The 26,118-nt window shown below is 39.6% G+C and overlaps 1 long non-coding RNA gene across 1 annotated transcript; it reads right to left on the bottom strand.

Annotated features, from left to right (window-relative positions):
• Positions 1 to 16,026: 16,026 nt before the first annotated feature.
• LOC122492396 lies at positions 16,027 to 24,946 on the bottom strand. The gene is made up of 2 exons (XR_006299606.1): positions 24,899 to 24,946; positions 16,027 to 16,758 (listed from the first exon to the last, which is right to left on the bottom strand). It is a non-coding gene; the product is annotated as an uncharacterized LOC122492396 (long non-coding RNA).
• Between the last annotated feature and the right edge of the window lie 1,172 nt (positions 24,947 to 26,118).

Genomic DNA, 26,118 nt, shown 5'->3' on the forward strand with positions numbered 1-26,118 from the left:
CTTCAGGTCTGTGCTGAAATATCACCACCACCACTCCTGCCCATCACCACTCCAAACACAATAATGCTTTATTTTTTCCCCACAGCAATTACAACATCTGTGGTACTATATAATTTAAATATTTATTTTACTTATTTTTGTCTCTTCCACTAAAATGTACACCATAGGGAAGGGTTCAGATTTTTTTTTTCACTGCTAGAAAGAGGATCTGGCACATCACTGGCCCTCAATACATACCTACTGAATAAATATAAAATACTGTAATAGCCAGGACTGTGTGTCTCCCCCAACCCCTGCCCCAAAGATACAGGCATTACTTTTTATCCTTAGCTCCACAGCCTCATGGCCAACAGAAGATAAAATATCAGATTTTACTATGTTAACCAGTGTTGGTACTCAACCTTGGTTTTGTGATCACTTTGGCCCCAGGGAATTGTGCACAGGCCAACCTAATTCACTGATAACATCTTTGCACCTAGTGGAAACCAAAGGACATCAAGGCCCCTACAGAAACAAAGGCCTGACAGTTGTGCCTCCAGACATACTTGGCAGGATGACAGGTAACTGACACAGGAAGTAGAGGCCACAATGTCCAAAGAACCTGTAGTATCAATGCCACATACACGTGGGAAGTTGTGGCTGTTTCAGCAAAACAGCATCCATCACAAATCAATGCCATTAAATGGAATATTATTCTACTGTAATTTTGTTTCTACTTGGTTCTACTAAATTGTTTTGGTTTTATAGCTGTACAACAACTAAAAATATAAGGAATAAGTAACTAGTTTTCTGTTTGGACATATTTAAGTAATACCATAATGTGGTTAATGTAACTTAACCCAAAAATATGCTACAATATCTTTCTCTGAAAAGAAACCCTTAGGTTACTCAAATTTTAGAAATCCTGCCCTGGATCATGTTACCTATCCTATTCATCACACCTCCCCTGCCTTTGGCCCATTTCCTCCTGGTAACCCAGGGGTTTCCCAGGTATCAGGAGCAACTGAAAAGCCCCAGTAAACAACTGGCCTTCTCGTCCTGACCTAGAAGAAGGTCCATGATAATTCAGGAGCCTATCACCAAGCCAGTTAAAGCTCTCCAAGAGAGGTACATACATCCAAGAGCAAGATTTAAAACATTCAATGACAGGTATGCCATGGAACTGCCCAATCAGAATGGATGCTCCCTGAAAGGAGAAATTTCAGACTTTCCCTTGAATACCACCTACATGCTCCCCACCACCACCCCATCCGCCCCCAGTCCTGGTTGCTCAGGTGAAGGAAGGATCCTAGGAGATCTCTGTTGTCTTGCCTGTCACCAGATTCCTCAATTATATTCAGGGCTTCACCTGAAGTATCTCATCTCTGTGTCACCCCCACTTATGATTCCTAGGCCAGTATAATGGAAGGGGGAGCGTAAATCCCAATAGATTGGGAGATAGCAGAGCACAATAGCTAAAATGATAAACTCTGGAGCCAGACAGCCTAGGTTGAATCTTAGTTCCCACAACTAGCTGGGGTGGCCATGGGCAAATTCTCTGTATCTCCATTTCCTTTTCTATAACATGGGGATAATAAACTGTCAGTAGGATTTGTGATTAATTATTACATATTAATTTATGATTAATCATTACATATGAAGCACTTGAAACAGTGCTTAGTACTCATTAATAGTTACTATTACCAGGAAAACCAAGAGTATCTTTCTCTCCTACAACAGGAATAAGATGTGGCCCTAAAAGTGCCAAACCCTGCAGAAACCCTATCCTTCCTGACCATAGGTTAGCAACCCTTGCTGCCTTTGGTTTGAGAAGGCTCTATCCCTGGGTGGTCCACACAGGCTTCTCCCACCTACAGCCACTGCTGGTCCTTGACAGAAAAATAGATTTAGGAGCTGCCACATCAGGAGATACATTTGGCAGGGAAATAAGAGAACTGCCTTTGCACAAGCCAATATATCACCTGGAAATCCACACATTTGCAGTCTTATTAATGGAACTCCAGAATTCCACAGCTCCACTTTAAAGGGTGCATGAGGTGTTCCTAGCATGAAGTTTTTGAGGCCCCTGATGATTTTAGTTACTTTGTAAACAATATACTCACACTCTTGGAATTCTGGGAGTAAAGTATCATACCTAAAGCAGTGCACAATACATTTGCCTCCTAGTTTATCATATCCAGAATCAACTCGAAACTACTATAACACCTTAATGCTCTAAAGCAGTGCTTCTCACACTTTGGTAGGTAAGAATCATGTGGGAAAATTAATAAAAATACAAAAGGCTCAATCCTTACTCCAATGAGCCTAGGCCTTTGTGTTCTTTGTTAGTTCTTCAGGTGTCTCCCTGTAGCCACCAGAACTTTGAGAACCACAGCTCTAAAGCAAAGTTGGCTACAAAAGGGTCAACAGGGGCTCCTGGGTGGCTCAGTCGGTTAAGCGTCCGACTTCGGCTCAGGTCACGATCTCGCGGTATGTGAGTTCGAGTCCCGCGTCGGGCTCTGTGCTGACTGCTCAGAGCCTGGAGCCTGTTTCAGATTCTGTGTCTCCCTCTCTCTCTGCCCCTCCCCCATTCATGCTCTGTCTCTCTCTGTCTCAAAAATAAATAAACGTTAAAAAAAAAATTCAAAAGGGTCAACAGCTCACTCCGATGCTTTAATCCAACACCTCAAGAATGCCTTAACTGAATACCCCTAATCACAGGCTCACTCTCTTAATACTTTGATTAATAAAATTAAGAAAGACATAAAAGTACTAATCATGTTTAAGTAATGCTGTCTACACATATAGCAGCATTTTGAAGAGGTATTTGCATAAGTTTATTTTAGACCTGGGGATTCTTACAGCTCTCCTACTATCTCACTATTACTGAAAGAATACTTTAAAATTATGATGTGAAGACATTTAATTAACTTTTAATTGAAATGGCTCCAGGAAGAAAATTATAAATAGTACTGTGCTATTGTCTTCACTGTGCTTTCATTATAAGACACAGAGAGTAATCAATGGACAAGAAAGCACAGTGAAACTCAGGGTGCAGAGAATATGGTCGCCAAAAGCAGAAACACAAGACTCCAGAATAATGATCTAGTGCAGCCATTCCCAACAAGGGAGTCCAGAGCTCTAGAAATGAATTAGCTGGATTTTTTTTTATTTTTTTTAACGTTTATTTATGTTTGAGACAGAGAGAGACAGAGCATGAACGGGGGGAGGGTCAGAGAGAGAGGGAGACACAGAATCTGAAACAGGCTCGAGGCTCTGAGTGGTCAGCACAGAGCCTGACACGGGGCTTGAACTCACGGACCGTGAGATCATGACCTGAGCCGAAGTCGGACGCTTAACCGACTGAGCCACCCAGGCGCCCCTGAATTAGCTGGATTCTAATAAGCATCTTTTAAATATGAGAAATGACCAATTATACATATTCTCAGATACTATAATGGAAAGGACTTATTTTATACTCTTTCATATACTTTTTGATATTTTCATAGTAAAATAATAAATGGAAGCTAATAATATGATAATGCGGAGTTGGCAGATAACCAGGTCAGGTCACAGGAACCCAGGTAGCCCTACTAGTTCTGGAGTATTATAGTTCATATGCTGTATGTGCCTAATAGGTTTTTTTTAACTTTATTTATTTATTTTTGAGACAAAGAGAAAGCAAGCATCAGAGAGAAGGAGAGAGAGAGAATCCCGAGCAGGAATCATGCTGCCAGTGCAGTGCCTGACACAGGGCTCAAATTAACAAACTGTGAGATCATGACCTGAGCTTAAATCAAGAGCTGGATGCTTAACTGAGCCATCCAGGTGCCCCTGTGCTAAATGGGACTTTTAATTTAGATATAAATGGCATATAACATCATATTGGCTTCAGGTATACAACATAAGGATTTGATATTTGTATATACTGAAAAGTGATCACCACAGTAACTCTAGTTAACATCCATCACCACACATAAGTTACAAATTTGTGTGTATGATGAGTATCTTTAAGATCTACTCCCTTAACAATTTTCAAATACACAATATGGTATTTATTAACTACAGTCACCATGCTGTACATTACATCTCTAGGACTTATTTATTTTATAATTGGAAGTTTGTACCTTTTGACCACCTTCACCCATTTCCCTCACCCCCTGCCCCTGCTTCTGGCAACCATAAATCTGTTTTTTGTATCTGTGAGTTCAGGGTATTTTAGTTTTAGGGTTTTTTCAGATTCCACATATAACTGAGATCATACAGTATTTGTCTAATTTATTTCACTTAGCATAATGTCCTCAAGGTCCGTCCATGTTGTCATAAATAATGTTTCCTTCTTTTTATGGCAGAATAATATTCCATTGTATATAATATTCAATTGTGTATATACACTACATTTCTTTATCCATTCATCTATTGATGGGCACTTAGGTTGCTTCCATGTCTTGGCTATTATAAATAAACAATGCTTCAATGAACATGGGGGTACAGACATCTTTTGGAGTTAGCATTTTTGTTTCCTTTGGATAAATACCCAGAATAGGAAGTGCTGTATAACGTTTAGTGGGACTTTTATGGGTCTACCTGGAAATGAATCTAGACACCAGGTATAATAATGTTGTCTTAAGGGAAAAAAAAAAAAAGTTGCTTGCTCCAGTCTATGGCAAGTGCTCTTGTCATTCTCTTCCCTTCTGTTGCCACCACTTCTCTCCTCCCTGACATGTTGCCACTCATCTGAGTTGCCTCAGTTGGCTCCTTTGTACACCCTACCAAGCCCTAGCCAGACCCACTCTAGACAGATGTGTTATACGAAGGCAGCTCTTAACTATAGAGAACAAACTGGAAGTTTCTGGGGGGAGGTGGTTGGAGGCATGGACAAAATGGGTGATGGGCATTAAGGAGGGCACTTATGATGAGCAATGAATCACTAAATTCTACTCCTGAAACCAGTACTACACTATATTTTTTAATGTTTATTTGTTTACAGTTGAGAGAGAGAGAGAGAGAGAGAGAGCAAGTGAACGCACAAGTGGAGGGGGACAGAGAGAAACACAGAATGTGAAGCAGGCTCTAGGCTCTGAGCTGTCAGAGCAGACCCCGATACGGGTCTTGAACTCATGAACTGTGCGATCTTGACCTATGCCAAAGTCAGACACTTAACTGACTGAGCCACCCAAGTGCCCCTATATATTATTTTAAGTTTATTTCTTTATTTTGAGGGAGAGAGCATATGCCCAGGGGAGGAGCAGAGAATCTCAAGTAGGGGGAAAATCCCAAGTAGGCTCCATGCTGCCAGTGCAGAGCCCAACACAGGGCCCAATCTCACAATCAGTGAGATCATGACCTTCGCCAAAATCAAGAGTCAGAAGTTTTACTAACTGAGCCACCTAGGCACCCCACACTATATATTAACTAACTTGAATTTCAATAAAATCTTGGAATTAAAAAAAGAGAAGGAAGCAACTGGTTCAAAGGAATTTCACCTTCCCCAAGGCCTGATGCAAAGCCAGGCCACCCACTCATGTCTGAGGCATCTGTAAGCCTGGAGTTCCCAAGTCCTAACATGGCAATGTGAGAGGCACTAGCTGGAGAGATGTATTCCTTCTGGAAGGCGATGTTCTCTCAGCTTTGTGCTTAAAAAGTCACAATGTACAACTCATGCACACTAGAAGCCAGACACCCATCCTTTAAGTCTCAAAGCAAAGTCAGGATTTTCAAGGGATATGCAAGGTTAGAATCAGGATTTTCCCATCAGCAGTTAATGGATGACTGGAAAGAGAAATGTGCTACACAGAGCATTAAACCAGGACTAAGGAAACCTGTGCTCTCTCACTAACTGTGGCATACTAACCAAGTTTCCTAATCTGTAGAATGAGGGGACTGTATAGGGTAATGATTGATGATGCTTCCCATCCTTAATAATTTCTTAATTATGGCTGTGCTCCATTGAGTTCTTGCCATATACCAGATTCTTGAAAGCTTTCACATCTATTCCTTTATGCAGCCTCATCATCACATAAATGCAGCAACATAGATATCACTGCTCCATTTTACAAAAAAAAAAAGTAGCACTCAAGAGGTAAAGAACTTGATCAAAGTGATACCCTGCTTAATTGGTAGGTCTGGAACTCAAACCTATTCCTGTTCAACTTTTCTGTCCTGTCTTCTCTTATATATAGAATCCTGTGCACAAAGATTGCCTAGAACCCCTATACTGCACAGTCCCTGCCCATCAGGACACAACTGTCTGGGGCTAAACAGCATTTATTCACCCACTCATTCATTCAACCAATGTCTATGCCTCAGATGTTGAACACCTGCTGATAAAGCCCTCTTGATGAGCACGACCCTATACATTCCATGTGACTCACTGACCACTGCCAAAGGCTAGTGCCAAAACCTACCCAGGAGGTTCATGAAAAGAAATGGTGGTTATTAATATTGAAATGGTGGTACTTGACATAAAGGTAGGTAGAAGTCAGGTACAGGCCTGGCCTGCAAAACACAGGCTGAACTATAAGTTGCTGTCATTGGTTGTAGCTGTCCTACAGAGAAACTCAAGGGAGCATAGTAAGCTGGACAGTGTTCTGTTAAGAGTTATCCAAAATAAACCAGGCAAAAGAAGGCAGATGACTGGTTCAAATCCCTCACCACAACCAGGCAAAGCAATTTCAAATGTTCTACATTGTCTAAAGATCTATATATCCTCATCCTGAGGCTGCTCTGCTCCAACTGGCATACAATATGGAGACTTAAAAAGGAATATTTCTCAGGATTGGAAGAAATAAACATTGTTTCAGCCTGAGTAGCTCCCCCATTTGCTGCAAAGTTGGTCCACCAGAAGGGAAAGACTACATAATTTGAAATAAATATAGACTTCTTTAACATTACAGGCAGGCAACTTGAAATCAAGAGTGCATTCCTAGAACACACAGAAATGTGTGCGAGGGAACCTGCTCATGACCAGTATTCAAAATTCAACCAAGGGTTGTTACCTAATAAAAGGTCTGACTTCAAACACATTTGGAAACACTGGGTTAAACAAAGTGACCCAGGTTTGTTTCTTCATTTGACTATGGCCACGAATTGGTTTATATCTTACTTTAGGACTTGTCAGGGTCTTTATTTGACCATGGAAATCTCTTCTCCATTAAGTATCTGGCAGGAATGGGGTTTCAGGGATCTCATTCCAGGAAACACTCTGCTCCACAGTATTCTAGCCTTAAAATATGAATCAGCCTGAGAGTAAATATTTCAGTCTTCGCAGGCCATGACCCCAAACCAAGGATATGAAATACTTACATATAAGAGAGAAAAACTTTCTAAAATATATTAACGAAACTTGAAACACAATAATCATAACTGAGTACAATTTTTACAGTGTAAGTCTACTAATAAAATGAAATTCTTTTGAATGGTTAACATTTTGCTTTAATGGAGTTCAAAGTTAGTCTTCTGGATTATCCTGGCAAAAACAGAGCTTAAAATGAATGATCAAGGCAAAGCAACCTCTGAGGTACAGAAACAGAGCTGGAGGAGACTTTATAGAGCAATTGTTTCAGCTCTTACAGATGAAGCGAAGCCCAGAGTCCTGGTAACGTCTGCTCCCATCTCACAGCCACATAGTGAAGAGAACCCAGTCTTGTGACTTGTGGTTCCACTGGGCCTCTTCTTAGAATACTTGCACTTCCCATGGGAGAGGTGACCTAGGGGCATATCCATTGCCTGAAATGTAGTAGGTGCCTTTTCATATTAAAAAACTAACATGCAGAGAGCCTCTTTTAAGAAGCCATATTCTGGTTGTTAATAAACAGAAGTGACTGCACAAGACTTTGTCCACTAAGGCATCACTGTACATTACTGCCATGTTTTTGTTGTTTTCACTGAAGAATAGTTTGACATACAATGTTGTATTAGTCTCAGGTATACAACATAGTGATTTGACAACTCTATATATTAACTCTGCTCATCATGGTAAGTGTAGTAACCATACAATGTTATTACAATATCATTGCCTATATTCCCTATGCTGTACTTCTCATCTCCAGGACTTAATTATACAACTGCAAGTTTATACCTCTTAATCTCCTTCACCTAATTTCATCCATCTCCACTACCTACTTCCCCTATGACAACCACCATTTTGTTCACTGTATTTATGAACCTGTTTCTATTTCTTCGCTCATTTGTTCTGGTTTTTTAATTTTTTTTCAACTTTTTTTTTATTTATTTTTGGGACAGAGAGAGACAGAGCATGAATGGGGGAGGGGCAGAGAGAGAGGGAGACACAGAATCGGAAACAGGCTCCAGGCTCCGAGCCATCAGCCCAGAGCCTGACGCGGGGCTCGAACTCACGGACCGCGAGATCGTGACCTGGCTGAAGTCGCACGCTTAACCGACTGTGCCACCCAGGCGCCCCTGTTCTGGTTTTTAGATTCCACATATAAGTGAAATCATACAGTATTTTTTTTCTCTGTCTGACTTATTTCACTTAACATAATACCTTCTAGGTCCACCATGTTGTCACAAAAGGCAAGATCTCTGTATGCTGAAAACTATAGAAAGCTTGTGAAGGAAACTGAAGAAGATATAAAGAAATGGAAAAACATTCCATGCTCATGGGTTGGAAGAATAAATATTGTTAGAATGTCAATACTACCCAAAGCCATCTACACATTCAATGCAATCCCAATCAAAATTGCACCAGCATTCTTCTCGAAGCTAGAACAAGCAATCCTAAAATTCATATGGAACCACAAAAGGCCCCGAATAGCCAAAGGAATTTTGAAGAAGAAGACCAAAGCAGGAGGCATCACAATCCCACACTTTAACCTCTACTACAAACCTGTCATCATCAAGACAGCATGGTATTGGCACAAAAACAGACACACAGACCAATGGAATAGAATAGAAACCCCAGAACTAGACCCACAAACGTATGGCCAACTCATCTTTGACAAAGCAGGAAAGAATATCCAATGGAAAAAAGACAGTCTCTTTAACAAATGGTGCTGGGAGAACTGGACAGCAACATGCAGAAGAATGAAACTAGACCACTTTCTTACACCATTCACAAAAATAACCTCAAAATGGATAACGGACCTGAATGTGAGACAGGAAACCATCAAAACCTTAGAGGAGAAAGCAGGAAAAGACCTCTCTGACCTCAGCCGTAGCAATTTCTTACTCGACACATCCCCAAAGGCAAGGGAATTAAAAGCAAAAATGAACTATTGGGACCTCATGAAGATAAAAAGCTTCTGCACAGCAAAGGAAACAATCAACAAAACTAAAAGGCAACCAACGGAATGGGAAAAGATATTTGCAAATGACATATCGGACAAAGGGCTAGTATCCAAAATCTATAAAGAGCTCACCAAACTCCACACCTGAAAAACAAATAATCCAGTGAAGAAATGGGCAGAAAACATGAATAGACACTTCTCTAAAGAAGACATCCAGATGGCCAACAGGCACATGAAAAGATGCTCAACGTCGCTCCTCATCAGGGAAATACAAATCAAAACCACACTCAGATATCACCGCACGCCAATCAGAGTGGCTAAAATGAACAAATCAAGAGACTGTAAATGTTGGAGAGGATGTGGAGAAATGGGAACCCTCTTGTACTGTTGGTGGGAATGCAAACTGGTGCAGCCACTCTGGAAAACAGTGTGGGTGTTCCTCAATAAATTAAAAATAGACCTACCCTATGACCCAGCAATAGCACTGCTAGGAATTTACCCAAGGGATACGGGAGTACTGATGCATAGGGGCACTTGCACCCCAATGTTTATAGCAGCACTCTCAACAATAGCCAAGTTATGGAAAGAGCCTAAATGTCCATCAACTGATGAATGGATAAAGAAATTGTGGTTTATATACACAATGGAGTACTACGTAGCAATGAGAAAGAATGAAATATGGCCCTTTGTAGCAACGTGGATGGAAATGGAGAGTGTGATGCTAAGTGAAATAAGCCATACAGAGAAAGACAGATACCGTATGTTTTCACTCTTATGTGGATCCTGAGAAACTTAACAGAAACCCATGGGGGAGGGGAAGGAAAAAAAAAGAGGTTAGAGTGGGAAAGAGACAAAGCATAAGAGACTCTTAAAAACTGAGAACAAACTGAGGGTTGATGGGGGGTGGGAGGGAGGGGAGATGGGTATTGAAGAGGGCGTCTTTTGGGATGAGCACTGGGTGTTGTATGGAAACCAATTTGACAATAAATTTCATATATTAAAAAATAATAAAAAAAATAAAAAATAAAAAATGGCAAGATCTCATTCTTTTTTATGGCTGAGTAATATTCCGTGTGCGTGTGTGCGTGTGTGGTGTTTTACATCTTCTTTACTAATTCATCTACCAAAGACAATAAATAAGAAGTATTGGCAAGTATATGGAAAAAAGGGAACCCTTATACACTATTAGTGGGAATGTAAATTGGTACAGCCACTGTGGAAAATAGTATGGAAGTTGCTAAAAAAAAAATACATATAGAAATACTATACAATCTGGTAATTCCACTACTGGGTATTTACCTGACAAAAAATGAAAATACTGATTCAAAAAGATATATACCCCCCTATGTTTACTGCAGCATTATTTACAATATCCAAGATATGGAAGCAACCCAAATCTCCACTGCCATGTTCTTATTCATGCCCATGACTATCACCAATAGACTGTAAGCATCTTGAGGACAAGGGGTGTCTTACTAGTTTTTCTGTCATCAGCACCTGGCACATAGGGAAATTCATAAATGTGTATTTAATTACTCAACTAGTAAGTAATTAATGCCTATTTTTTTGTAAAATTCTTTTCTACTCCTTCATTTTCAATGAAGTATGGTCACATCATTGCTTCCTGCTTAAAACTCTCCAATGGCCCACACTATACTTAGAATAAAATCCACACTCCTCATATTGGCTCACAAGGCCCTCAAGGCCCTTTCTGATCTGGCCCCTACCTACTTCTATAATCTTCTCTGTTTCTACTCTTTCCCACTCTAGTCACACTGACCTTCCCCCCCACCCACATTCAAGTTTATTCCTGGGTCAGATGAGCCAAGTTTATTCCTGCTCTAGGCCTTTGTAAAGGATTGCTCCCTTCACTTTGAACTCTCTATTCCCCAATCTTCATGTTTCTTCTTGCATCTTTTATTCTTCCCCCAATCACTATCATTTATCACTACCCATATTTCATTTATTTATATGTGTTCTCATTTATACATATGGGAGCTCTATGAGAGAAGAAGTCTTTACTGTCTTGTTCACCACCACCATGCTTAGCCCCTCAGCCAATGTCTGGCATATAGTAGGCACTCAATAAATGTTTGTTAAATAAAAGAATTAATTCCTCCAGGACTCCTCAGTCTTCTTTTCAACTAGACTTATTAAATATAATAAGTAGTTGTTGAGTAAGTGAAACAAAACTGAGTGCCATCCTTTTGGCTACAGGGTAGGATCTTGGCTGGAATGAAATGTTGTAAGTGGTTAGAAACATGGGTTCAATGGCATGGTAGAAAAATCAGGAAGAACCAGAAAAACTGATGGAGATATTGTGCATATATACAGTTGTTTAATTCTCTAATCTGTTTTCATTTTAGTTTATGTCTCTTTAAGCCAATGCCCCGAAAATTACAGCCCCTGACTGGCTGGAACATAAATTTCTGACTTTAAAACCACTTTATTTCAAGCTTGATAAATAGCTTTTGTCACTAGGTAGAGTAATTAAGGTGCGGTATTGGCCATTGCTAGGCAGGGCTGACATTACTTTCTTTTCAGTGTTTTGTTACCTGCCTGTCGGATTTGGCAGAGCTCATAGAAAGGCTCAGGGCTGAGTTATGTACATTCTCTTCTGGCAGGAGCTTTGTCAAGAAGATATATCTCCCCCATCTACTGAATAGCCTCTGTTTTCCAAGACCCATGGCAGGCATGCCTGGCACATACCACCAAGCCCCTCTCATCATCTCTAGTGGCCACTCTGTCACTGGAAGAGAAAAGGATGGACTATTCCCTATTTGAGATTTCCATGCTTCTTGGCCTCTCCCCTGTGTTCTATCCTTGCTCTCCACAAATGGTATTTTATTAATAATTCAATATAGATTCTGAAACCAATGCTTCAGAGTGCTAGAACTGCTATGTCGTAGAAAGAGTTAAACACAGGAGCTTAACACACCTTGCAATGCACAATCTCCATGATGTATCCAAGAAATATACATACATACAGAGAATCAAAGGAAATCACAGGCTACTACAGCTAAACATTAACTTAAAACTTCAACCACATCACTTTATGGATGATGAAGGTGAGTTCCAGAAATGAATTAACTGCTACTTCGCACGGCTAACCACTGGTGGAATAACTGTGTATATACTTACTTGTTCACCCGAATGTTAAGAAGACTAAGGTTTAGAAACTTGCATTGACTGACTGAATCCCACCCTTCTCCATTTCTCTGTTGGGTCCACAGATTCAAATCATTCCTTAGGTTCTACCTAATTGCATCACGGCCCAAGACAGGAATAACAGCAGTAAAATAAACTGTATTAACAATTATCTTTAGGTGGGAGGTCTTTCTTTGTGCAGCATTATAGCTAGCATCTCTTTCAAGACATTATGAAAGGGCTCTTACCAATATGAGAATATCCTAGCACAAAGGTACCTTATAGGTGGGTCATCCTGCTAGAAATCACTCAAGGAGATTTCACCCACATCAGGATTCTGTGCATCTCAGAGGTCCCTGAATTGTGGGGAGGGGAGTATAACATGTACATGAGTATCTGCCTCAGAGAAGGTACCACCAGATTACAACCTAATCGGTTAATGACAGACTCCACCCTTAGTCTTTCATTCTTCACTGGACTCTGGATAGAATAGAAGCAGTATAGTGAGGGGAAGGATAAAAAATGAAAACGCAAACCACACACTTTTCTCCACTCTAGGTCCCTCAGCCTGTCTTTGGCAGGGAAAGGGAAGGAAACTTGACAGTGGATGAGACCATAAATTTTGGGTTTAAATTGGCCTGAACTTGTTCACATCTGAATGTAACATTGTTCTAATGACTAAAAGTGACCATAAAGGATTTGGTGCTGTCTGAGATGTTGCCAAGAAATGTAAGAGAGCCCATATCGGTTAGGAATTACTAGTTAACGTTTGAGTGCACTTGGGTAGCTCAGTCGGTTAAGTGTCCAACTCTTGATTTTAGTTTAGGTCATTACCTCACCGTTCATGAAATCAAGAACTAGGGAGACACTGAAGGATTAACATATGCAGAGGGGAGACATGGAGGAGTATCTTGATCTCAATTAGGTTTTAAAAGGCTCATTCATTCATTCAAATGAAGTAGCAGAAAGATAAAATTGAGAAAACAATCCCATTTACAAATGCACCAAAAATAAAATATTTAGGAACACACTTAAACAAGGAAGTGAAAGTTCTGTACTCCAAAACTATAAAACATCAATGAAAGAAACTGATAACGACACAAGCAAATGGAAAGATATTCAATGTTCATGGAGTGGAAGAACAATATTATTAAAATGTCCATATTACCCAAAGCAATATATAGATTTAATTCAATCCCCATCAAAATACCAACACCATTTTTCACAGAACTAGAAAAAATAATCTTAAAATTTGCATGAAACCACAAAAGCCAAGTAAACAATCTTAAAATAGATAAACAAAACTGGAGGTATCAAAATCCCAGATTTTGAGATGTACTACAAAGCTGTAGTAAACAAAACAATATGGTACTGGCACAAAAAAAGACAACAAATCAATAGAACAGAACAGTCCAGACATAAACCCACAATTATATGGTCAATTAATTTTCTTTTTTTTTTTTAACTAGGCTCCACGCCCAGCATGGAGCCCAACATGGGGCTTGAATTCACTATCCCAAGAGCAAGACCTGAGCTGAGATCAAGAGTCAGCACCAAAATGACTGAGCCACCCAGGCACCCCATATGGTCAATTAATTTTCAACAAACGAGGCAAGAATATGCAATGGGAAAAAGATAGTCACAAATGGTGCTAGGAAAACTGAACAGCTACATGCGAAAGAATGAAATTGGAGCACTTTCTTACATCATACACAAAAATAAACTAAAAATGGATTAAAAACCTAAATGAGAGACCTGAAACCATAAAAATCCTAGAAGAGAGCACAGGCAGTAATTTCTCTGACATCAGCCACAGCAACACTTTTGTAGATATCTCTCCTAAGGCAAGGGAAACAAAAGCAAAAATAAACTGAAACTACATCAAAACAAAAAGCTTCTGCACAGTGAAGGAAACAATCAACAAAACAAAAAGACAACCTACTGAATGGGAGAAGATATTTACAAATAACACATCTAGGAAAGGGTTAGTATTCAAAATACATAAAGAACAGGGAGAGGGTTAAGATGGCAGAGGAGTAGAGCAACCCTAAGCCTGCCTCTTCTCTGAAAACACACCTAAATATCAAATCATTCTGAACACCCAAGAAATCGATCGGAGGCTTAGAGAACAAAGCTGCAACCCTACAGGCAGAAAAAGTGACCCATGCAAGGTAGGAGCTGTGGAGAGTTGATTTGGGGGAGAAAAGAGCAGTGATTGTGGCAGATAGGAGGGAGCCCTGATCACAAAGAGAGGAACAAGAACAAGAGAAAGAGTGAAAAGAGAAAAAAAAAATGAAAACACATGCAGAGGAATGCACAAGAAAACTATTTCCCAAAACCACTGACAGAGAAAAAAGAGAGGATTTAAATACCAACAGTTTTTTTATAAACAGCAGAGCACAGAGTGTATAAAGTTCCAGAGGTCATTGCCACCACCAGGATCATCCCTGGTAGTGCTCTGGTGGGGAAGGAGGGTAGGTCCCTGGGACCAGGCAGCATGGTCTGAGAATTCCCTAGGTCACAAGGGGAGAAGCAGTTCCCAGGCCAGGTGTGCATCTGGTATAGGTGAAATTGCCTCTCTGGGAGCAAAGGACCTGCAGGAGCCACTGAGCTGTTCCCTTCACCGTCAGAAGGAAAGACACTGACTGTGGACAGCAACCCCTGGCTATGTGTTGCGATTTACCATAAATTTCCAACCGCTGTGCAGTCATGTGACTGTTTTTCTGAGCCAAGCTTAAAACAGGGTGAAGGCAGGGATCTGAGAGAGGCCAGGGACACAGGAGAGAAAATTGCCTGCCCATCTGTGAGGTCTTCCTGAAGAGTGGAGGGCACAAGCTCCCCTCTGGGAGACAAAAGAGTGGGGTGAAAATGGGCTCACCCACCAGCAGTGACCCACCTCAATGAGAGAAAAACAGCACTACCAAGTGGAGACCTAACCGGCTTACATCAAGCCCCACCCACCTGTGCCCTGTAGGCACATCTCCACTAGAGGAAGTTTACCTGAGAATCGGCAGGCCACTCCCCTAGAAGACCAACACAGACCATTCACAAGTACCAAATCTACTGTTCACAGAATGCTGCAAAGCTTCATCTTTAGGAGAAACAGGATCTAGCTTCCTTTGGGGTTTTTTTTTTTGTTTTAGTTTTAATTTTTGTTTTGGATAGAGAAAAAGGAATCTTTTATTTTATTTATTTAATTGTGGACTTTTTAAATATTTATTTATTTTGGGTGAGGGGCAGAGAGAGAGAGAGAGAGAGAGAGAGAGAGAGAGAATCCCAAGCAGGTTCCATGATGCCAGCACAAAGCCCAATGCAGGGCTCAAACCCATGAACCACAAGATCATTATCTAAGATGAAATCAAGAGTTGGAAGCTTAACTGACTGAGCCACCCAGGTGCCCCTAGTAATTTTTTATCTCTACTTTTTTTAAACACGCTTTTTTTTTTTTCAACGTTTATTTATTTTTGGGACAGAGAGAGACAGAGCATGAACGGGGGAGGGGCAGAGAGAGAGGGAGACACAGAATCGGAAACAGGCTCCAGGCTCTGAGCCATCAGCCCAGAGCCTGACGCGGGGCTCGAACTCACGGACCGCGAGATCGTGACCTGGCTGAAGTCGGACGCCTAACCGACTGCGCCACCCAGGCGCCCCGTAAACATGCTTCTCTTAACAAGCAAACCAAAACACACCCAGAATCTAGCTTCCTTTATTTTTTTTTTATTTTTCAGGTTTTTTGACCTCCAAGATGACAAGACAGGAATTCACCCCAAAAGAAAGAACAGGAAGAAATGATGGCCAGGGATTTAATCAGTACAGATATAAGTAAGATGCCTGAACTAGAACTGAAAACAGCTATAAGTATACTAGCTGGGCTTGAAAAAAGCATAGAAGACACTAGAGTTCCCCTACTACAGAAATAAAAGAACTAAAATCTAATCAGGCCGAAATTTAAAATTCTATAACTAAGATGCAAACCTGAATGGATGCCATGACAATGAGGATGGACAGAGCAGAGGAACAAGTCAATGATACAGAACATAAAACTACAGAAAATGATGAAGCTGAAGAGGAAAACAAAGGTAATAGATCATGAAGGTAGACTTATGCAACTCAATAACTTATTAAAACAGAATAACATTCCTATCATGGGAGACCCAGAAAATGATGAGACAGAAAAAAAGGCAGAAGGTTTATTTTGGCTAATTATAGCTGAAAACTTCCCTAATCTGAGGAAGGACACAAACACCAAAATCCAAGAATCATAGAGAACTCTCATTAAATTCAACAAAAGCCAGTCATCAACAAAGTATATCATAGTCAAATTCACAAAATACACAGACAAGGAAAGAATCTTGAAAGCAGCAACGGAAAAAATGTCCCTAACCTACAAGATCAAGTTTGCAGCACAACTGTCCACAGAAACTTGGCAGGCCAGAAGGGAATGGCAGGATATATTCAACATGCTGAATGAGAAAAATACAGAGCCAAGAATACTTTATCTACCAAAGCTTTCATTCAAAATAGAAGGAAAGATAGTTTCCTAGAAAACAAAAACTAAAGGAGATCGTGACCACTAAACCAACCCTAAAAGAAATATTAAGGAAGAATCTGGGGGATAAAGAGAACAAAAGTAACAAAGACTGGAAAGGACAGAGAACATCACCAGAAACACCAACTCCACAGGTAACACAATGGCACTAAATTTCTATCTTTTAATAATCACTCTGAATGTGAATGTACTAAACATTCCAATCAAAAGACATAGGACAATAAAATGGATAGATTAAAAAAAAAACCAAGACCCTTCGATAAGCTGCTTAAAAGAGATTCATTTTAGACTACAGACACCTGTAGATGGGAAGTGAAGAGATGGAGAACCATCTAGTATGGTAATGGACATCCAAAGAAAGGTGGAGTAGCCATACTTACATCAGACACACTAGATTTGAAATTTTTTAACATATTTTACTTTTTTATTTTTTAAGAGACAGCAAGAGACAGCAAGTGGGGTAGGGGCAGAGCGGGAGACCCAGAATCCAAAGCAGGCTCCAGGTTACAAGCTGCCAAAACAGAGCCTGATACGGGGCTCGAACCTAGGAACCACGAGATCATGACCTCAGCCAAAGTCGGACACTCAACCCACTGAGCCACCCAGCCACCCAAGACACACTAGATTTTTTTTTTCAAATTTTTATTTAAAGTCTAGTTACTTAACATATAGTGTGATAGTGGTTTATGGAGAATTCAGTGATTCATCACTTACATGTAACACAGAGCTCATCCCAAGTGCCCTCCTTAATGTCCATCACCCATTTAGTTCATCCCCCTATCCATATCCCTCCATCAACCCTCAGTTTGTTCTCTCTACTTAAGAGTCTCTTATGATTTGTTTCCCTCTCTCTTTTTTCTTTTTTCACCCTCCCATGTTCTTCTGTTTTCTTCACAAGAAAGAATATGTTTTCTTACCATACAATATAGTCTTGGCTTCAGGAGTGAAATCATATGGTATTTGTCTTTTACTGACTGATTTATTTTGCTTAGCATAATATATTCTAGCTACATCCACATAATGACATGGCAAAGACGGCAAGTGGCAAGATTTCATTTTTTTGATGGCTGAGTAATATTCCATTACACACACACACACACACACCCCACATCTTTTTTATAAATTCATTAGTCAATGGATATTTAGGCTCTTTCCATAATTTGGCTATTGTTGATAATACTGTTATAAACGTAGGGGTGCACTAGATTTTAAACAAAAGACTGTAACAAGAGATGAAAAAGGGCATTCATCATAATTAAGGGATCTACCCATCAAGTTAACAATTGTAAGTATTTATGCCCCAACTTGGAGGAACCCAAATATATAAATAAATTCATAACAAATATAAAGAAACCCATTAATAATAATACAAAAATAGTGGGTAACTTTAATACCCCACTTACAGCAATGGACAGATTTTCTAAGCAGAAAATCAACAAGGAAAAAGTGGCTTTGAATGACACACTAGGCTGCATAAATATAACAGATATATTCAGAACATTTCATCCAAAAACAGGAGAATACACATTCTTTTCAAGTGCACATGGAACATTCTCCAGAACAAATCACATACTATGTCACAACTCAGGCCTCAGTAAGTACAAAAAGAATGATATCATACCATGCATATTTTCAGACTACAATGCTATGAAACTTGAACTCAACCATAAGAAAATTTTGGAAAGACCATAAATACATGGAGGTAAGAACATTCTACTACAGGATGAATTGGTTAACCATAAAATTAAAAGACGAAATAAAAAAGTACATGGAAGCAAATGAAAATGAAAACACCATAGTCCAAAAACTTTGGAATGTAGCAAAGGCAGTCCTAAGAGTAAAATATATTGCAATACAGGTCTAAATCAAGAAGCAAGAAAAGTCTCAAATACACAACCTAACATTACACCTAAAGGAGCTAGAAAGGGAACAGCAAATAAAACCTAAAGCCAGCAGAAGAAGGGAAATAATAAATATTAGAGCAGAAATCAATGATACAGAAACAAACAAAACAGTAGAACAGATCAACAAAATTAAGAGCTGGTTCTTCAAAAGAATTAATAAAATTGGAGAAGCCTGGGTGGCTCAGTAGGTTGAACACCCAACTCTTGATTTCACCTCAGGTCATAATCTTACAGTTCATGGGATTGGGCCCCACTGCTAGCACAGAGCTGCTTGAGTTTCTCTGCTCTCACTCTGCCCCTCTCCTGCTCATGCTTGTGCACTCTCTCTCTCTCTCTCTCTTGATCTCTCAAAATAAACTTTAAAAAAAGAATGAATAAAATTGATAAAACCCTAGCCAAACTTATCAAAAGAGAAAAAACCCAAATAAAATTACAAATGAAAGAGGAGATATCACTACCAACACCACAGAAATACAAACAATTATAAGAGAATATTATGAAAAATCATATGCCAACAAACTAGGCAATCTAAGGAAATACACAAATTCTTAGAAACATACGAACTTCCAAACTGAAACAGGAAGAAATAGAAAATTATAATAGACCCACAGCCAGCAAAGAAATTGAATCAGTAATCAAAAATCTCCCAACAAACAAAAGTCCAGGGCCAGATGGCTTCCCAGGGGAATTCTGCCAAACATTGATATTTTATAAGTTTATTTATTTATTTTGAGAGAGAGAGAGAGAGAGAGAGAGAGAGAGAGAGAGAGAGAACATGCATGAGCAACAAAGACACACAGAGAGAGAATCCCAAGCATGCCCCATGCTCAGTGCAGAGCCAAACACAGGGCTCAATTTCATGACTGTCAGATCATGACCTGAGCCAAAATCAAGAGTTGGATGTTTAACTGACTGAGCCACCTAGGTGCCCCTATCAAACATTTAAAGAAGAATTAATACCTATTCTGAAACTGTTCCGAAAAACAGAAATGGAAAGAAAACTTCCCAAGGCCATTATTACCTTGATTTCACAAACAAAGAATCCACTATAAAGGAGAATTGCAAGCAATACCCTTTATGAACATGGATGCAAAAATTCTCAGATACCAACAAATCGAATTCAATAGTACATTAAAAGAATTATTCACCATGATCAAGTGGGATTTATTCCTGGGCTACAGGACTGGTTCAGTATTTACAAGTCATTCAACATGATATACGTATTAATAAAAGGATAAGAAGCATATGATCCTCTCAATACATGCAGAAGAAGAAGATGACAAAATAGAGCATCAATTCTTGATAAAAACCCTCAACAAAGTAGGGACTAATGGAACATACCTCAATATTATAAATGCCATATATGAAAAACCCACAGCTAACATCATGCTCAATGGGGAAAAACTGTGAGCTTTCTCCTACAGTCAGGAATAAGACAAGGAATCAGATATACAAACGACATATCTGATAAAAGGTTAGTATCCAAAATCTGTAAAGTACTTATCAAACTCAATACCCCCCCCGAATAATAATAATAATAATAATAATAATAATAATCCAGTGAAGAAATGGGCAGAAAACATGAATAGACACTTTTCCAAAGAAGACATCCAAATGGCTAACAGGCACAGGAAAAGATGCTCAACATCACTCATCATCAAGGAAATAAAAATCAAAACCACCATGAGATACCATCTCACATATGTCAGAATGGCTAAAATTAACCACTCAGGAAACAATAGGTGTTGGCAAGGGTGCAGAGAAAGGGGAACCCTGTCACACTGCTGGTGGGAATGCAAACTGGTGTGGCAACCCTGGAAAACAGTATGGAGGTTTCTCAAAGGTTAAAAATAGAACTACCCTATGATCTAGCAATTGCACTGCTAGGTTATTTACTCAAAGGATTTACCCAAAGGATACTAGGTTATTTACCCAAAAATACAGATTCAAAGGGGTGCAGGCACCCTGATGTTTATAACAGCAATATCAACGATAGCCAAACTATGCAAAGAGCCCAAATATCCACTGATTGATGAATGAATAAAGAAGATGTGGTGTGTACATACAACGGAATGTTACTCAGCCATCAAAAAGAATGAAATCTTGCCATTTGCAATAACGTGGATGGAACTAGATTGTATTATGCTAAGCGAAAAAAGTCAGAGAAAGACAAAGTAACATCTGATTTCACTCATATGTGGAATTCAAGAAACAAATGATGGGACACCTGGGTGGCTCAGTCCACTGAGCGTCCAATTTGAGCTCAGGTCATGATCTCACAGTTTGTGAGTTCAAACCCCACATCAGTTCTCTTGGCTGTCATCACATAGCCCACCTCAGATTCTCTGTCCCCTTCTCTCTCTGTACCTCTCCAACTCATGCACATGTGCTCTCTCTCTCTCTCTCTCACTCACTCCTTCTCTGTCTCTCAAAAATAAAAAATAAACATATTTTAAGAAACAGATGAACATATGGAAAAGTGGGGTAGAAAAAAAAGAGAGGAAAACAAACCATAAGAGACTCTTAAAATAGAGAACAAACTGAGGGTTGATGGAAATAGATAGGTGGAAGATGGGCTAGATGGATGATGGGTCCTAAGGAGGGCACTTGTTGTGATGAGCTTTCAGTATTGTATGTAAGTGATGAATCACTGAATTCTCCTGAAACCAATATTGCACTGTATGTTAACTAGAAATCAAATAAAAATTTAAAAAGTAAAATAAAATTAACTTCTACACTCAACATGAAAAAAACAAATAATCTGATTAAAAATGGACAGAAAACATGAACATTTTTCCAAAGAAGACATACAGATGGCCAACAGACACATGAAATGATGATCAACATCACTCATCATGAGAGAAATGCAAATCAAAACGACAGTAAGATACATTTCACACTTGTCAGAATAGCTAAAAACAAGAAACAAGTGTTGGCGAGCAGGTGGAGAAAAATGAATCCTAGTGCATACTGATGGCAATGTGTGGAAAAAAGTACAGAGGTTCCCACAAAATTTCAAATAGAATTATTCTGCACTGATGGGTTAACAAGGCATAAAGAATTACAAAGCCATAGGATGGTCACACCCGAGTTTGGTAAACAAGATTAGGTAAATTAGTATAGAGAGGTAGGGCAAAGGTCCCAATACAAAGGTTTTGAGATCAATAAGATTAGGTATTCAGGGTGGATATGCCCCCCAATTTAGTACTACAGCAGAAATCTGCTTTCACAGGAACTAAGAACCAAATTAGGTAAATAGGGCTATAGACTGCTGAAGGGTGAAGCTGTCCAGAGCAGAGCTAATTAGCAAAAGAAAGGTGCCTTGCTGACCCTGAGGTAGCATGCTCTGTCTTATCCCCTAGTCTAGCTAAGATAAACAAGAGCCTCATGTCTGCCATCAACAATTATCTGCCCAGCACCAGGATCTTGTTTTACATTGACCCAAACCCTTAACAATGTATATCTTCAAAACCCTCTTTCCCTCACACCCATGAGTTAATGTTCACAGATTTATTGTCTCTTTGTGCACGTGCATCACCATGTTTGGTAAGCCTTCTGATCCTAATAAAAACAGAGCAAGGACCCTTAATCGGGGCTGTTGTTCCCTACTGGACATTAGCCATTTCTTGCATTTTAATCCTGTGTCCCGCTTTCTTGCTGGAAAAGAAGGAACTTTAGACCCAGAGTCTACAACAAATTGCCATAGGATTCAGTAATTCTACTACTGGGTATTTGCCCAAGAATATGAGAAAACTAATTTAAAAATATATTTGTAGAGGTGGGGCCAAGATGACAGAGCAGCATGGAAGTTCTCAGCTTCTCTCTTTCCTGAAATGCAGCTAGATCAGCACCAAATCATTTTGCACACCTAGGAAACTGATCTGAGGACTAACACAACAATATGCATAACTTGAGCCACAGAACTCAGCAATGCAAAGAACTACACAGTGCAGAGAGGTGAACTGGGGGAAGAGAAGCTGCAGAGGGTAGGGAGCTGTTTGTGCAGAGAGTACAGAGGGGAGGAGGGAGAGTGTGGCACATTGAGACAGTAAAGGAAAAGCACTCCCCCCAAAGGTAGCTGGAGAGAAAGAAAAAGACTGGAAACACTCACAAGGAACTAAACAAGAAATCTGTTCCCCAAAAACACTGACAGGGAGAAAGGAGAGGTTTTTGATACCATGAGGACTCTACAAACAGAGCAGCGCAGAGTCGGAAATTTCGGAGCTCTATAGCTGGTGTGCTCTGGTGGGGAGGAAGGACAAATCCCCAGGAGCAGGCAGCTAGGTCTAAGGAGTCCGTGGGCCACACGGGGAGAAGCAGCTGCCCTGCCTGAAGGGCATTTGGTAGAGGCCATATAGCCTCCCCACAGGCAAAGGCCTCAGGGGTCCCCAGAGAACAGCCATGTTTGCTGGTACTGGAACAAAGACACCAGAGTGCGGTGAAACGTGGCGCTAAGGCTGTGTTCTGATTTGCCACAATTTCTGATTGCCACTGCACAATCGCACACATATTCTCTGGGGCAAGCTGGCACTCAGCAATTGCTCACTGAGACCCTCCTCAAGAGAGTCAGATAGGGTCCAAGCTGTAGTGTTCTCACAAGTGAGGGATTTGGAAACAGCCCCATCTGAGATAAAACTTGGGAAGGAGGTGCCACCTAGCAGGCTGACAGCTTGATCATGGACAACGGAGAAGCAGGAAGTGGACAGAAGCCTGAGACAAAGGAGGGGCGTTTGAATGCAGGTCAGAGTGCAGAGTTCCTGTGCCAGAAAATAGGAAGCAAGGTAATGCCATTTCACCTCTCTCACTCGTGTGCATGTCACAGGTGCCCACCCATCCACCCCAGTAAGCTCCTAGTGGAGAATGGAACCATTACATCAAGCCCCACCCAACTATGCCCTCAAAGCACACGCCCTAAAAGCCCGGCACTAGTCTCTCTGTCTGCTTAATGAACAAACTACAGAGTGCTTCATAGTTTGAGTTCCAGGGAAAACTGGATGTAACTTCATTCAGGTTTCATTCTGTTAGCTGGTTCATCTATTTTTTTTTTTGCCTTTGTTTAAATTGTTTTTTTTTCTTTTTCTTCTTTCTTTTTTCTTGGATTCAAAAAGAGAAAAAATTATTTTTATTTCCCTTTTGTAAAAACATTTCTTTTAATTCTTTTAACTATGTTTTTTATTTTTTGTAAATGTTTTATTCTATTTCACTTTCTTCATTTCATTTTATCCTATTTCATTGTATACATTTTTTAAATTTTTAAACTTTTTCTTACCTTTTTTTTTCTTTCCTTTGTTTTTTCCTCTATTCTATCAAGCTTCTTTCAACAACTAGATGAAAACACACCCAGGATCTAGCTTCCTTTATCTGACTTTTTGTGTTATTGTTAATATTTTTATTTAAATTTTTTATTTTATTAATCTTTTTCTTCCTCCAAAATGATAAGATGAAAGAATTAACCTCAAAAGAAAGTACAGGAAGAAATGACAGCCAGGGGCTTAATCACCAGAGATATAAGCAAGATGTCTCAACTACAATTTAGAATCACGATAATAAGAATACCAGCTGGGGATGAAAAAAGCGCAGAATCCCTTCCTGCAGAGATAAAAGAAGTAAAATCCAGTCAGGATGAAATTAAAAATGCTATAACCAAGAAGCAATCTCGAATTGAATGCCATGGCAGCAAGGATGGACAAAGCAGAGCAGCAAATCTGCAATACGGAAGACAAAATTATGGAAAATAATGAAGCAGAACAAAAGAGGGAAAATAAAGCAAAAGAGCAAGATACAAGAACTAGAGAACTCAGTGATTTATTAAAAAGGAATAACATCTAAGTCATAGGAGTCCCAGAAGATGAAGAGAGAGAAAAAAGGAGGTAGAGGGTTTATGTGATCAAATTATAGTGGAAAACTTTCCTAATCTGAGGAAGGGAAAATACACCAAAATCCAAGAAGTACAGAGAACTCCCAACAGATTCAACAAAAAACAACCACTGACAAGGCATATAAAAATCAAATTCACAAAATACACAGACAAGGAAAGAATTAAGAAAGCAGCAAGGAAAAAAGTCCTTAACCTACAAGGTAAGACAGATCAAGTTCACAGCTGATCTGTCCACAGAAACTTGGCAGGCCAAAAAGGAGTAGCAGGATATATTCAATGTGCTGATAGGAAATATATGCAGCCAAGGATTCTTTATCCTTCACAGCTGTCATTCAAAATAGAAGTTGAGATAAAAAGTTTCCCACTCAAACAAAAACTAAACAAGTTTGTGACTACTAAACCAGTCCTGTAAGAAATTGTAAGGAGGATTCTCTGAAGGGAGAAAAGATGAATCAAAACAAAAAAGACCAAAAGTAACAAAAACTAGAAAGGACTAGAGAAAACCACCAGAAACTCCAACTCTACAGTCAACACACTGATAAGAAGTTCATACCTTTCAGCATTCACTCTAAATGTCAGTGGACTAAATGCTCCAATCAAAAGATACAGGGTAACACAATGGATAAGAAAATAAGATCCACGTATATGCTGTTTACAAGAGACCCACTTTAGACCTAAAGACACCTTCAGATTGAAAGTAAGAGGATGGAGAACCATCTATCATGCAAATGATCACCAAGAGAAAGCTGGAGTAACTATATGTATATAAGACAAATTGGATTTTAAAATAAAGACTGTAGGGGCGCCTGGGTGGCTCAGTAGTTGAGCGTCTGACTTCAGCTCAGGTCATGATCTCACAGCTTGTGGGTTCGAGCCCCGCATCAGGCTCTGTGCAGACAGCTTGGAGCCTGGAGCCTGCTTCAGATTCTATGTCTCCCTCTCTCTGCCCCTAACCCACTCTCATTCTGTCTCTTTCTCTCTCAAAAATAAACATTAAAAAATTTTAATAAAATAAAAAATAAATACTGTAACAAGAGATTAACAAGGGCATTATATCATAATTAAGGGGTCTATCCAAAAGATCTAACAATTGTAAACATTTATGTCCCCAATGTGAGAGCACCCAATATATAAATCAATTAATAACAAATATACAGAAATTCATTTATAATAATACCATAATAGTAGGGGACTTCAACACCCCACTTACAGCAATGGACAGATCGTTTAAACAGAAAATCAACAAGAAAACAAAGGCTTTAAATGACACATTGGACCAGATGGACTTAACAGATATATTCAAAACATACCCTAAAGTAGCAGAATACACATTCTTCTTGAGTATACATGGAACATCTCCAGAACAGATCAAATATTGGGACACAAATCAGTCTTCAACAAGTATAAAAAGAT

The sequence above is a fragment of the Prionailurus bengalensis genome, chromosome C2 (genome assembly GCF_016509475.1).
Source record: "Prionailurus bengalensis isolate Pbe53 chromosome C2, Fcat_Pben_1.1_paternal_pri, whole genome shotgun sequence".
Classification (NCBI taxonomy): Eukaryota; Metazoa; Chordata; class Mammalia; order Carnivora; family Felidae; genus Prionailurus; species Prionailurus bengalensis.